The sequence below is a fragment of the Salmo trutta genome, chromosome 13 (genome assembly GCF_901001165.1).
Source record: "Salmo trutta chromosome 13, fSalTru1.1, whole genome shotgun sequence".
In the NCBI taxonomy this organism is placed as follows: Eukaryota; Metazoa; Chordata; class Actinopteri; order Salmoniformes; family Salmonidae; genus Salmo; species Salmo trutta.
Genome location: NC_042969.1, coordinates 70606944 through 70622816, shown reverse-complemented (window position 1 = coordinate 70622816; position 15873 = coordinate 70606944). Strand labels below are relative to the sequence as shown.

General features: G+C 45.3%; 1 protein-coding gene across 4 annotated transcripts in view; it reads left to right on the top strand.

The window, feature by feature from the left end:
• The window catches only part of LOC115206455 (galactosylgalactosylxylosylprotein 3-beta-glucuronosyltransferase 1), a 120926-nt gene that overhangs the window by 56867 nt on the left and 48186 nt on the right, over nt 1–15873 (top strand). For all 4 annotated transcript variants that reach the window (XM_029773487.1, XM_029773484.1, XM_029773486.1 and 1 more), the window contains exon 2: nt 6659–6897. The gene's annotated coding sequence lies outside the window, so the exon portion shown is untranslated. The remainder of the gene's footprint in view (nt 1–6658; nt 6898–15873) is intronic.

Sequence of the window (15873 nt, the reverse complement as noted above, 5' to 3'; positions counted from 1 at the left end):
TGGCGTAATGTAATGTAGACTGTACAGTACATACAAACCACATTATGCACGTGAGAGAAATCATCAGGAAATAATTTGCAAGCCTGTACCTCATTAATCCACAGAAATACTTTCCCCAATGTGATTCTATAAATATTATTAAACATTAAAAAGGAGCTCTAAGAAGAAAATCAAACATCCAATTGAATAAGGGCTGTAATGATTCTAATGGGAGAAGAACAGAGTTAAAACAGCTCTCCCTGGACATATTCATATTGTCAGGGAGTGACGTGGAGGTGTTGATCATTGTGGGTGGGATTGGCTGACATGAAGTTTTGAATAATATAGCTAAAAGTGTACTTTAAGACAACCCAAGTCATAATCCATATCAGACAGAGACATAACTGGTCTTCAGTTGCTTCAAACTGAGTGTGATTTTGGCCAATGGCCATGCATTTTGCATGACAGTAAATTATGTTCTGTCGACCACAAACTCTCTCAACACATAGTAAAACATTGTTCAGGAGAGGCCTGCTATCTCAAATGAAAATTGAATGCTGTGCTGTGAAGGACTAATTAGGGATGATAAAGTGATACATGTTTCAAGTTCAACTCTCAATTTCACAATGCCATTTCCCCTTGTTCCCAAAGGTCTATTATTGAAGCCAATAATGGTACGCTCATAAACATTCCCGACTGTCAGGGGACTGGGCTTCCCGAAGCACAGATCATGTCATCACCTCCTGAGTCCCTTTGAAAGTGGCTGGTGATGATGCTGCTGAAGGCTCTTGCTATTCTGGCTGCATTGCGCCTTGGGACAAACATGCAGAGGGAAAACAGCCAAGTAACCAGAATAGCTGTAACCTACTCACCAAGGGTGAAAATGAACCCTTCTCCCATTTTGCCAGGATTAATTGAACCCCCTGCAGCTACAGAATGAACCTGGGAGTTTGAGTGACAGCTGTAGCAGATGAATGGGATAGACTGAAAGGTCGGGCTCTGGCTCTGCAGTGCACTGCTTGTCTACTACTGTAAAGGCAATGACAATACCTTCCTCCCTGGAGTCAGGCATTCTGAGGAACCGCTTTGCTTTACTTCACTTTGGGTTTGAGAGGGCTATTACTTTAATGGCACTGAAAATATTGACGACGGTCTTTGGTTTTATAGAGAAATCAAATCTGCCACGCCGAAGGTTGAAAGGCTGAATGGTCATTGTGTCGCATACTTGAGACTGTTGCAATCTATGTGTTTAGCAGCTATTTTGCTGGGCGTTACTGTCAATGTATTAATTTTATATAATGTTCAAGAGTAGTGCACCTTCTTCCTAAAGCGAGCACTGCTTCCAGTACATCCAGGGGCCAGTATTTATTTACACCCTAGGGAGGATCTGCAGTAGGGTCCTGTCTAATTTACACACCACCTTTAAGCTGTGTTATTCCTGTACCGATCTATTATTCTGCCTTGGGGTTGGATTTCTATGCGCAGATCAGCAAATCTTTTTACAGAAGAGGAGACGAGGAAGGGAAGTGGTGGGTGTGTGTGCGTGCGTACGCGTGTGTGGGGAGAAGGGATTGCTGTAATGCCACAACCTTCTCCTGTCCTCTGTCTTTGGCACAACCTGAGCCCACTCTGAGGAGGACTGGGTGAGAGAGGAGAGCAGGGAAGGGCGGGTGGTTAGAGCCATGGCCTGACTACTTGCCAACCTCCTGAAGGGACCGGGTTTGGTGACGCTAATACCAAGCTCTCCCTGCCTGCCTTCCTGCCTGCCTCTCTCCCTCCCTGCCTCTCTCCCTCCCTGCCTGCCTCTCTCCCTCCCTGCCTGCCTCGCTGCTTGCCTGCCTCTCTCCCTGCTATCGCTGTGCCCACAGCCGGGGAGGTTTAATAGCAGCCTCTCTCTAATCCAGGACTTTTAGAAGATTCTGGCATGGTGAGCAGCAGATAAATTGATTTATTTTCACATATTAATGGTCTTAGGTCTGGACCTAACAACACTGACAAGTGCTGATAATGTGGAGGAAATATCATCAGACATACCAAGTTGCTTCCACTGTCCTTTGAGTATGAGTATGGGCATCAACATGAATGTGCATGAGAGGCATGCATTGGACTTTTAGTATTCACCTCATCGTTCCTCCAATTCATAATTCTCCATGATATGATTTTGTATTCTATACAGGTGCTGTATTGTGCGGTATACGAGTAACACAGCCCAAGGCATGGTATGGAAACTAGACATCGGTAGTATATTGTTTTTCTTTTACATAGTGGCCATAAATGATGAATGTGCTCTTCCTCTGAATGGGTCTGCCCTCAATCAGATCCTCACTGTTCCAATTATCCAGAGTGCATAAAGTGAGATTATCTCTGCCTGTAATCAATCACTGGACATCTCAAAACCAAATGGCATTTCATGAGGTGCCAGGGAAAGAGACTCCTCAGAGATTAGAGGCATTGTCCTTTTGGATTGTCACACATGAAAACAATGCTGTTACCCTCTGCCTTTCCTATCTGCCATAAGCTAACATGGGGGGTCCGGGGATGGTGAAGACAACCAGTTAGAGGGTAAATGGTTGTTGTGGTTAAACCTCTGGCTGAGAAGCATTCTCAATGACAGCGTAAAGATGACGGGGAGAGTTAACATGTCACCATGGCAACCACGACTGGCCTGGTCGGGGAGCTCACTACAGATTTCTTATTTTCTTCAGTAAATCATTAACAAGGCAAGGAACAAACAGGAGGCTGTTTGTCACAGCCTTAATGAAGAAAGGAAACACAGCGTGATCACTCTTTAAACTGTCATGTAGAGCAGAAAAATATAAAAAAAGATATGGTGTACAAACAATCTTGCTTCATACACTTAACATTCCTAAAATGCCATCAGGATTATGACATTAGGTTATAAACCATAGGCATTTCAAGTGAGGCGCTAATGTGATTTAAGTCCTATAATTTACATGTAATAATTAAAAGCATCTTTAAATGAGATAATTAGAACCTGCTTCCATCCAACTAAATGGTTAATTATGATTTAATTAAATTGGATGGGTCTGTGTGTAGCTTAGGCTCTGAGCAGAGGCAACCCTCAACTTGGATGATTGTCCAGTGTGCTGGAGCCTCTCTCCTAACCTCCACAGAGAGCTGTCAGATAGAAACGGTGGAAGACAAGCTGCCCGGTGCCTACCCTCAGCCATCCTAGGGATCGATCAAGCCACTACCTCCCGCCCTACCACAGAAACCCAACCCCAGAGCACCTCCAATTACCACTGATGGTTGAAATCATTCCATCAGAAGAGCTGTCAGATCCACACCACACTGACTTTCCCTTTCGGGCAGGGGAGAGGAGAAAGAGATGAGGTGGCTAATATTCTAATGAAACCTTTTCATTTTGCCAATGCAAGAACTTTTCAAAGACTGATGCTGAACTTGGCCCTTTGTGCATTATTAATATCGACCACTTATGAGAGAATAAAGAAGCATTTACTCAGCATGGGCACGCCTGAATTAATAATAGAGGTGCTCAAAGGCGCGATGAATTATCTTTCATTACAAACTCACCAAAATTCACTTGAATGACAGATGTCTTCAGCATGGGCCACCCCTATCATTATCTCAGGCATCACTTTACCCCTGCATCAGAGATTCAATAGACGTCAGCCTTTGTTATTCCTCACCGTCTCATTTTTTTACTCGCTGAATAAACTCCTACAATATGCAATCTGGTCCATAGGCTCTCTCCTATGAAAGCCGATGATGTTAAGTGTGTCCGTATGCCTTACAAGGCTTTTGTGACTGTTCCATACAGAGCGAGGTTCGATCCGCATGAGCAGCTTTGAGAAGGGCAGGATTATCTGTGTGCACTTTCTGAAGACAGGGGCTGAGGAAATCCTCCACAAACCTCCCGAGACCATGCCCATCAAAGGTTAAAAGTGGTTACCATGGTGATTGTGAGAGGAAGTGACTATTTGAGACAGACCTGTGTGCAGGATCACACAGTCTTCTGTCCTAGAGTTCTGTGCGGTTGATGTTCATTTTGCCCAGGGCCAGAAAGCTTTGTCCTCTAGACCGCTCCCTGCAGCCATATCAGGTAGAGTCTGAATTCAAATGGAGTGGACCCCATGGGCTAATACCAGCTACACTTCCAGACAATGTTTGAAGTCATGGATTTTCTCCAGAATTACAAAAACAAGCTCACAGATCCATGTGAATCACAATGGTCTTGCAGAACAGACCTATTTCGAATGTTCTTGTATCATATAGGGCTACGTCTATTGAGTCTCATTCATTTTCTGTCATCTGAGTTGGCCACTGATCCAATCAAATCAAATTGTATTTGTCACATGCGCCAAATACAACAGTGAAATGCTTACTTACAAGCCCTTAACCAACAATGCAGCTCGAAGAATAAAAAGTGTTTAGTAAAAACTAGATAAGTAAAACATTCAAAATAACAGTAACAGATAATTAAAGAGCATCATTAAAATAACAATAGCGAGGCTATATATAGGGGGTACCGGTACACTCAATGTGCGAGGGCACAGGTTAGTCGAGGTAATTGAGGTAATATGTACATGTAGGTAGAATTAAAGTGACTATGCATAGATAATAAACAGAGAGTAGCAGCAGTGTAAAAGAGGGGAGGGGGGGTGGCAATACAAATAGTCTGGTTAGCCATTTGATAAGCTGTTCAGGAGCCTTATGGCTTGGGGGTAGAAGCTATTAAGAAGCCTCTTGGACCTAGACTTGGCACTCCGGTACTGCTTGCCGTGCGGTAGCAGAGAGAACAGTCTATGACTAGGTTGGCTGGAGTCTTTGACAATTTTTAGGGCCTTCCTCTGACACCACATGGTATAGAGGTCCTGGATGGCAAGAAGCTTGGCCCCAGTGATGTACTGGGCCGTACGCACTACCCTCTGTAGTGCCTTACGGTCAGAGGCCGAGCAATTGCTATACCAGGCAGTGATGTAATCAGTCAGGATTCTGGGATAATGGTGTTTATGTGAGCCATAACCAGCCTTTCAAAGCACTTCATGGCTGCAGACGTGCGTGTTACGGGTCAGTAGTCATTTAGGCAGGTTACCTTGGTGTTCTTGGGCAAAGGGACTATGAAACATGTTGGTATTACAGACTCAGTCAGGGACAGGTTGAAAATGTCAGTGAAGATATTTGTCAGTTGGTTGTTGCATGCTCGGAGTACACGTCCTGGTAATCCGTCTGGCCCTGAGGCCTTGTGAATGTTGACCTGTTTAAAGGTCTTACTCACATCGGCTACGGAGAGCGTGATCCCACAGTCGGCCGGAACAGTTGATGCTCTCATGCATGTTTCAGTGTTACTGGCCTCAAAGCGAGCATAGAAGTAATTTAGCTCATCTGGTAGGCTTGTGTCACCGGGCAGCCTGTGGCTGTGCTTCCCTTTGTAGTCTGAAAAGTTCAGGGGTCACCATGGGTGTCAGTCTTCCTCACCCCCTTCCCGAGCAGGCTCTGTTAGCCTATTTACAGTGGTGTCAGAGACACTGGAGGGACAGAAAAAGTGGTCAGCTGAGATGAACAGGACCATAGTGGAAGTACCACCAACAGGTTGTCACTGTTCACCAAGTTTTGAAAGCTTAGGAAAGCCACAAAGATGACCATCTTGAATTGATACATCGTCTCTGTTAATTCACTGAGTGCTGTGTTAGCAACGTTGTATTTATGAGTATCAGAATTTGAATGAGAAATAGTATACGTCAATGAGTAGTAACAGTGTATGTTGTTCTCCTGCCATTGGAGGACCTTGAGTCAAGCTACGTGGTTTGGAATTAGCTAGCTGGATAAAAACAAATCATATTTTGGTCATGGTTGAGATGATTTGGGTTAATATAAGTAATCTCCCTCTTATTGGATTCAGATCAGGGTGATAACAACAGCATGTCATTACACAACATCTGTTGTTTTTCTTGTCAATAAGCTTTAATTGTGTTGGTTTCAGCCACCCTTATTTTTCATATGTGGCATCATTCAGCCTTCCTCTGTGGCAGTGACTGCCTTCGGACAAACACAGCAGATATAATATTGTGGATGGCGTAAAATACAGACCAGCTCTCATTAATAATGAAAAGGGATGGGTAGCATCCTTTGCGTGTGAAGAAATTGCAGAGAATCGGCCAGAAGTGCAGCTGGCGTGTTTGTCATGTTTTTTAGAAATGGACATCTTCAAATGTCACTCCCCAGAGGCGACACTCAGAGGAAAGTGCTATTTATAGATAAGTCTGAATAACTTGTCAGATTTATGTTTGGACAGCTTGGCTTTTTCTGTGGGTTTGTCCTGTACACTTGATTCTAGTGTCATGTCCTTGGAGAAACAAACAAATAAATGATTTATCCAAGAATATATCATGGAAGTTGGTTGACAATCAGCACTTCCACTTGAAATTAGAACAAAATGTCAAAGCCAATATCCACTTGTGTCCTGAATAACTATATATGTGCGCTGTTCTCTTGCCACACCCACATGACAAACTATGTAAATATTCCTAATTTCCTGCCTGTGAACTAAAATGTATCTCTACATCATCAGGGCTACGTTCCCGACCCCTGCCCACTGAAGCGCCATCATCCCACCCCAGTCCTTCAATGAAACCCATTGTTTTACAATGAGAAGGGCCATTCTAATACTCCCTGCTCTCCCTTCTTGTTTCTGTAGGAGCCTACCCTCACGACTTGACCGTGCACATGGTCTGGATGCCACCAGCCGCCCTGCTATGCTCCACAGCCAAAGTTCCACTCCGATTCGTCACCAGCCACAGCGCACATCACCACCACCGCTCTCCAAGTTTGTCCAATTAAGGGATGTGTGAGGACTAAGAGGCCAGGGTTACAAACCACATTAGAAAAAACTGACGAGATCCTTGCTGGCTGCAGATGGGCAGAACACTGTTTATTGTGAGTATCTTTATTGCTCTTTGTTGACATAAATCTTAATTTCTCACCAGTGGTAAAGCTGCCATTCTGGCCAAACGCATTGGTCATTTTCCAAAGGAGCAAAAGTACTGTACATAGGGAATGCACTGTCTCTAGGCAAAACAGACCACAACTACTTAATTCAATACTGAGTTTCATTGAAAAAATGCAATGGAATGAGTTGGATATCAGGAGGCAGCCATTACGGGGCCAGAGGCCTGCTAATAGGTGTGTAGTTTCTTATCCCTCCGTAAACTACCGTATGTGTATCCACACACCGAGCAGAAACTGTCAGGCTCATGCTGCCCTGTGTTGTGTTGCCCTCTGTTTTGTTTCATAGCAGATGAACAAATGCACTACTGAATTATTTATCAGCATTTTCAGCTAAATTTAAAAGTTATGACAATCACGTCTATATCGGGGACGTGATAAGTGGGATGAAGTAGGTTCAAACAGGGCTACCTTCGCCCCTCCTCCTCTCTGTGCACTATTCCATTTTCACAGGGAGATGTGGGGATGGAGGGATTAGGAAAACGACAGAGGGGCGAAATTATCTGACAGATCCACTTATTTCAACCATCTGTGAGCCCCCGGCTCTGATATTATTAGAGCCAGATACCTCCGAGGTGAAGAGGTAGACGTTGTCTTGAGAGGGGAGTTGAGAAGGAGGTCTGGAAGGAAGATGTCGGTGAATGTGATGGAAAATCAGGAGAAATAAACTTCAGAGTTGGAAGGAGGTGGAGAGGAGTGAGTAAGCTGGCGGATGGAAAACGCCTGTGGGTGCTGCCTGTTGTCTCCTGGGTAGGGAGGGAAATATTGTGCTTCTCGACTTAAAAGCCTTGGGCCAGATGAATGCATTCCTCATTCTCCCCCCTGCCTTGCCCGATACAAATAAACAATGCTGAAATAAGTCTGGTCAGCACGCTGTCTACAAAACGTACATAAAATGATTTTACTACAGAACCCAAGGAGACAACTACTACTCCTGTTAGGTGAGATCTTAATTGTTAGAAACAAAAGGTACGTTGGAATATTGGATGTATTGTTCCCAGTGGTGCCTAGTGTTTTTTTGATTGTTGGATTGTCTCCTTTGGTATTACACACAAAAAACCTATTGTATGTGACTTCCTGTTGTGTTGTTTGGCAGTGGTTCAATAACTGGATTGGATAATTGTGATTTAGAAATACATTTGTAATGAAAATGCACAGACATTGTGTTATAATATCTTTACAACTGTATGTACATTGGTTCCTTCTTTTCTACTGTGGGCAAATAACATATTGTCTGTGTTGTCAATAATGTGCCATAAATTATATTCTCATTACCCAAATAGGTGGGAGTTCAATTATTTCAGACCAGTGCTTCCCAAACTTTTATAGTCCCGTACCCCTTCAAACATTCAACCTCCAGCTGCATACCCCCTCTAGCACCAGGGTGTCACAAGCGTCATTGTAGGTAGACCAAAATGCAGCGGGTATATTTATCATCTTCTTTTAATGAAGGAAAACCAAAACACTTACACAAAAATAAACGACGAAACAGTCCCGTAAGGTGCATAGACTAAACAGGAATCAACCACCCACAAACACAAGAGAAAACTAACCCAACTAAATATGGCCTCCAATTAGAGGCACTGACAACCAGCTGCCTCTAATTTAAGGTCCAACCAAAACCAACATAGACATAGAAAAACTAGATAGAAACATAGAAATATAAAAACTAGAACATAACCCAAAAACCCCCAAAACACACAAACCAAACAACCCCTTTTACTGGTCAGGACGTGACACAGGGCCAGCGCACTCTCAAATGTTGTTTTTTGGCATCTTAGTAAGCCTGCCACACACACACTATATGATACATGTATTAAACATAAGAATGAGTGTGAGTTTTGTCACAACATTTACATTACATTTACATTTACGTCCTTTAGCAGACGCTCTTCTCCAGACCGACTTACAAATTGGTGCATTCACCTTATGATATCCAGTGGAACAACCACTTTACAATAGTACATCTATATTTTTTTTTCTTTTTTGGGGGGGTAGGGGGGGTGAGTTAGAAGGATTACTTTATCCTATCCCAGGTATTCCTTAAAGAGGTGGGGTTTCAGGTGTCTCAGGAAGGTGGTGATTGACTCCGCTGTCCTGGTGTCGTGAGGGAGCTTGTTCCACCATTGGGGTGCCAGAGCAGCGAACAGTTTTGACTGGGCTGAGTGGGAACTGTGCTTCCGCAGAGGTAGGGGGGCCAGCAGGCCAGAGGTGGATGAACGCAGTGCCCTTGTTTGGGTGTAGGGACTGATCAGAGCCTGAAGGTACGGAGGTGCCGTTCCCCTCACATCTCCGTAGGCAAGCACCATGGTCTTGTAGCAGATGCGAGCTTCAACAGTGGAGTGTGCGGAGGAGCGGGGTGACGTGAGAGAACTTGGGAAGGATGAACACCAGACGGGCTGCGGCGTTCTGGATGAGTTGTAGGGGTTTAATGGCACAGGCAGGGAGCCCAGCCAACAGCAAGTTGCAGTAATCCAGACGGGAGATGACAAGTGCCTGGATTAGGACCTGCACCACTTCCTGTGTAAGGCAGGGTCGTACTCTGCAAATGTTGTAGAGCATGAACCTACAGGATCTGGTCACCGCCTTGATGTTAGCGGAGAACGACAGGGTGTTGTCCAGGGTCACGCCAAGGCTCTTAGCACTCTGGGAGGAGGACACAATGGAGTTGTCAACCGTGATGGCGAGATCATGGAACGGGCAGTCCTTCCCCGGGAGGAAGAGCAGCTCCATCTTGCCGAGGTTCAGCTTGAGGTGGTAATCCATCATCCACACTGATATGTCTGCCAGACATGCAGAAATGTGATTTGCCACCTGGTTATCAGAAGGGGGAAAGGAAAAGATGCATTGTGTGTCATCTGTGTAGCAATGATAGGAGAGACCATGTGAGGATATGACAGAGCCAAGTGACTTGGTGTATAGCGAGAATAGGAGAGGGCCTAGAACTGAGCCCTGGGGGACACCAGTGGTGAGAGCACGTGGTGCGGAGACTCGACACGCCACCTGGTAGGAGCGACCTGTCAGGTAGGACGCAATCCAAGAGTGAGCCACACCGGAGATGCCCAACTCGGAGAGGGTGGAGAGGAGGATCTGATGGTTCACAGTATCAAAGGCAGCAGATAGGTCTAGAAGGATGAGAGCAGAGGAGAGAGAGTTAGCTTTAGCAGTGTGGAGAGCCTCCGTGACACAGAGAAGAGCAGTCTCAGTTGAATGACCAGTCTTGAAACCTGACTGATTTGGATCAAGAAGGTCTTTCTGAGAGAGATAACAAGAGAGCTGGCCAAGGACGGCACGCTCAAGAGTTTTGGAGAGAAAAGAAAGAAGGGATACTGGTCTGTAGTTGTTGACATCGGAGGGATCGATTTTGAGAAGGGATGCAACTCTCGCTCTCTTGAAGACAGAAGGGACGTAGCCAGCGGTCAAGGATGAGTTGATGAGCGAGGTGAGGTAAGGGAGAAGGTCTCCGGAAATGGTATGGAGAAGAGAGGAGGGGATAGGGTCAAGCGGGCAGGTTGTTGGGCGGCCGGCCGTCACAAGTCGCAAGATTTCGTCTGGAGAGAGAGGGGAGAAAGAGGTCAAAGCATAGGGTAGGACAATGTGAGTAGGACCAGCGGTGTCGTTTGACTTAACAAACGAGGATCGGATGTCGTCAACCTTCTTTTCAAAATGGTTGACGAAGTCATCCGCAGAGAGGGAGGGGGGGGAGGGGGAGGAGGATTCAGGAGGGAGGAGAAGGTGGCAAAGAGCTTCCTAGGGTTCGAGGCAGATGCTTGGAATTTAGAGTGGTAGAAAGTGGCTTTAGCAGCAGAAACAGAGGAAGAAAATGTAGAGAGGAGGGAGTGAAAAGATGCCAGGTCCGCAGGGAGGCTAGTTTTCCTCCATTTCCGCTCGGCTGCCCGGAGCTCTGTTCTGTGAGCTCGCAATGAGTCATCAAGCCACGGAGCAGGAGGGGAGGACCGAGCCGGCCGGGAGAATAGGGGGCATAGAGAGTCAAAGGATGCAGAAAGGGAGGAGAGGAGGGTTGAGGAGGCAGAATCAGGAGATTGGTTGGAGAAGGATTGAGCAGAGGGAAGAGATGATAGGATGGAAGAGGAGAGAGTAGCGGGAGAGAGAGAGCGAAGGTTGCGACGGCATAATACCATCTGAGTAGGGGCAGAGTGAGTAGTGTTGGAGGAGAGCGAGAGGGAAAAGGATACAAGGTAGTGGTCGGAGACTTGGAGGGGAGTTGCAGTGAGATTAGTAGAAGAACAGCATCTAGTAAAGATGAGGTCAAGCGTATTGCCTGCCTTGTGAGTAGGGGGGGTGAGAGGGTGAGGTCAAAAGAGGAGAGGAGTGGAAAGAAGGAGGCAGAGAGGAATGAGTCAAAGGTAGATGTAGGGAGGTTAAAGTCACCCAGAACTGTGAGCGGTGAGCCATCCTCAGGAAAGGAACTTATCAAGGCGTCAAGCTCATTGATGAACTCTCCAAGGGAACCTGGAGGGCGATAAATGATAAGGATGTTAAGCTTGAATGGGCTAGTGACTCTGACAGCAATGGAATTCAAAGGAGGAGATAGACAGATGGGTCAGGGGAGAAAGAGAGAATGTCCACTTGGGAGATGAGGATTCCAGTGCCAGCACCCCGCTGACCAGATGCTCTCGGGGTATGCGAGAACATGTGGTCAGACGAGGAGAGAGCAGTAGGAGTAGCAGTGTTTACTGTGGTAATCCATGTTTCCGTCAGCGCCAAGAAGTCGAGGGACTGGAGGGTAGGATAGGCTGAGATGAACTCTGCCTTTTTGGTCGCAGACCGGCAGTTCCAGAGGCTGCCGGAGACCTGGAACTCCACGTGGGTCATGCACGCTGGGACCACCAGGATAGAGTGGCAACAGCCACGCGGTGTGAAGCGTTTCTATGGCCTGTGCAGAGAGCAGAGAACAGGGATAGACAGACACATAGTTGACAGGCTACAGAAGAGGCTACGCTAATGCAAAGGAGATTGGAATGAACATTAACTAAACAACTGGGGAAGCGAGAGAGCAGGGCCTCCCTCACTAACCTTTCACTGAAACACTCAAACATAGCTCTTCCAACTTCCACTTTAGAAATTATAATTGATGTAAACTACAACCCGGCTCGTGGGAAGTGACAAAGAGTTCTTATAGGACCAGGGCACAAATAATAACATAATAATCAATAATTTTGCTTACATATAAAAGCTTATTTGTTCATAAAAAATTGTGAATAACTCACCACAGGTTAATGAGAAGGGTGTGCTTGAAAGGATGCAAATAGCTCTGCAATGTTGGGTTGAATTGGAGTGTCTCAGTCTTAAATCATTTTCCACACACACAGTCTGTGCCTGTATTTAGTTTTCATGCTATTGAGGGCCGAGATTCCATTCTCACATAGGTATGTGGTTGCAAAGGGTATAAGTGTCTTAACAGCTCGATTTGCCAAGGCAGGATACTCTGAGCGCAGCCCTATCTAGAAATCTGGCAGTGACTTCTGATTAAATAACATTTTCACAGAGCCGCTTGTTGCAATTTTGATGAGGCTCTCTTGTTCAGATGTGGGTAAGTGGACTGGAGGCAGGGCATGAAAAGGATAATGAATCCAGTCAAATCAAATAAAATGTTATTTGTCACATACACATGGTTAGCAGATGTTAATGCGAGTGTAATGAAATGCTTGTGCTTCTAGTTCCGACAGTGCAGTATATCTAACAAGTAATCTAACAAATTCACAACTATCTTAAACACACACAAGTGTAAAGGGATGGAATAAGAATATGAACATAAATATATGGATGAGCGATGGCCGTGCGGCATAGGCAAGATGCAGTAGATGGTATGAAATACAGTATATACAAATGCAATGAGTAATGTAGGAAATTTAAACATTATTAAAGTGGCATTATTTAAAGTGACTAGTGATACCTTAATTAAATCCATGTATTAAATGTATTAAAGTGGCCAGAGATTTGAGGCTGTATGTTGGCAGCAGCCACTCTATGTTAGTGATGGCTGTTTAACAGTTTAACCTGTCTAGGACCGGCGGGACGAATTCGTCCCACCTACGTAACAGCCAGTTGAATCCTGTGGCGCGATTTTCAAATACCTTAGAAATGCTATTACTTCAATTTCTCAAACATATGACTATTTTACAACTATTTAAAGACAAGACTCTCGTTAATCTAACCACACTGTCCGATTTCAAAAAGGCTTTACAACGAAAGCAAAACATTAAATTATGTCAGCAGAGTACCCAGCCAGAAATAATCAGACACCCATTTTTCAAGCTAGCATATAATGTCACAAAAACCCAGAAGACAGCTAAATGCAGCACTAACCTTTGATGATCTTCATCAGATGACACACCTAGGACATTATGTTATACAATACATGCATGTTTTGTTCAATCAAGTTCATATTTATATCAAAAACCAGCTTTTTACATTAGCATGTGACGTTCAGAACTAGCATACCCCCCGCAAACTTCCGGGGAATTTACTAACAATTTACTAAATTACTCACGATAAACGTTCACAAAAAGCATAACAATTGTTTTAAGAATTATAGATACATTACTCCTCTATGCACTCGATATGTCTGATTTTAAAATAGCTTTTCGGATGAAGCACATTTTGCAATATTCTGAGTAGATAGCCCGGCGTCACAGGGCTAGCTATTTAGACACCCACCAAGTTTAGCCTTCACGAAAATCACATTTACTATTAGAAAAGTTTGATTACCTTTCCTGTTCTTCGCCAGAATGCACTCCCAGGACTTCTACTTCAATAACAAATGTAGGTTTGGTCCAAAATAATCCATAGTTATGTTCCAACAGCGACATTTGGTTCGTGCGTTCTAGACACTATCCCAATGGTAAATAACGGTCACGCGCACGGCACATTTCGTGACAAAAAATTTCTAAATATTTAATTACCGTACTTCGAAGCATGTCAACCGCTGTTTAAAATCAATTTTTATGCCATTATTCTCGTAAAAAAGCGATAATATTCTGACCGGGAATCTGCAATTAGGTAAACAGCCGAAAGAATATACTGCACGGGGTCGAATCGGGCACGTGCCTAATTCTATTGTCCTCTGATAGACCACTTGGCAAAGGCGATTATGTGTTTCAGCCTGAGGCTGCCTCGTCATCGTTCAGGTTTTTCCCGGGCTCTGAGAGCCTATTGGAGCCGTAGGAAGTGTCACGTTACAGCTAAGATCCTGACTCTTCAATAAACAGAAGCAAGAACAACAACACCTTGTCAGACAGGCCACTTCCTGCATGAAATCTTCTCAGGTTTTTGCCTGCCATAGGAGTTCTGTTATACTCACAGACACCATTCAAACAGTTTTAGAAACTTTAGGGTGTTTTCTATCCAAAGCCAATAATTATTTGCATATTCTAGTTACTGGGCAGGAGTAGTAACCAGATTAAATCGGGTATGTTTTTTATCCGGATGTGAAAATACTGCCCCCTATCCCAAAGAAGTTAATGGCCTTGAGATGGAAGCTGTTTTTCAGTCTCTCGGTCCCAGCTTTGATGCACCTGTACTGACCTCTCCTTCTAGATGATAGCGGGGTGAACAGGCACTGGCTCGGGTGGTTGTTGTCCTCTTTTTGGCCTTCCTGTGACATCTGGTACTGTAGGTGTCCTGGAGGGCAGTAAGTTTGCCCCCGGTGATGCGTTGTGCAGACCGGACTACCCTCTGGAGAGCCTTGAGGTTGAGGGCGATGCAGTTGCCGTACCAGGCGGTGATACAGCCCGACAGCATGCTTTCAATTGTGCATCTGTAAAAGTTTGTGAGGGTTTTAGGTGACAAGTTGCACCTTCTTCACCACGCTGTCCTTGTGGGTGGACCATTTCAGTTTGTCCGTGATGTGTACGCCGAGGAACTTAAAATGTTCCACCTTCTCCATTACTGTCCCGTCGATGTGGATAGGGGGGTGCTCCCTCTCCACGATCATCTCCTTTGTTTTGTTGACGTTGAGTGAGAGGTTGTTTTCCTGACACCACACTCCGAGTGCCCTCACCTCCTCCCTGTAGGCTGTCTCGTCGTTGTTGGTAATCAAGCCCACTACTGTTGTGTCGTCTGCAAACTTGATGATTGAGTTGGAGGTGTGCATGGCCACGCAGTCATGGGTGAACAAGGAGTACAGGAGGAGGCTGAGCACGCACCATTGTGGGGCCCCAGTGTTGAGGATCAGTGAAGTGGAGATGTTGTTTCCTACCTTCACCACCTGGGAGCGGCCCATCAGAAAGTCCAGGACCCAATTGCACAGGGCGGGGTTGAGACCCAGGGCTTCAAGCTTAATGATGAGCTTGGAGGGTACTATGGTGTTGAATGCTGAGCTGTAGTCAATGAACAGCATTCTTACATAGGTATTCCGCTTATCCAGATGGGATAGGGCAGTGTACAGTGTGATGGCAATTGCATTGTCTGTGGACCTGTTGGGGCGGTATGTAAACTGAAGTGGGTCTAGGGTGGCAGGTAAGGTTGAGGTGATATGATCCTTGATTAGTCTCTCAAAGCACTTCACGATGACAGAAGTGAGTGCTATGGGGCAATAATCATTTAGTTCAGTTATCTTTGCCTTCATTGGTACAGTAGCAATGGTGGCCATCTTGAAGTATGTGGGGACAGCAGACTGGGATAGAGAGCGATTGAATATGTCCGTCAACACACCAACCAGCTGGTCTGAGGATGCGGCTAGGGATGCTGTCTGGGCCAGGGTTAACACATTGCGAGGGTTAAAACATTTAAATGTCTTACTCACGCCGGCCACAGAGAAGGAGAGGGGGGCCTTGGTAGCGGGCCGTGTCGGTGGCACTGTATTATCCTCAAAGCAGGCAAAGAAGGTGTTTAGCTTGTCTGGAAGCAAGATGTTAGTGTCCGTAACATGGCTGGTTTTCTTCT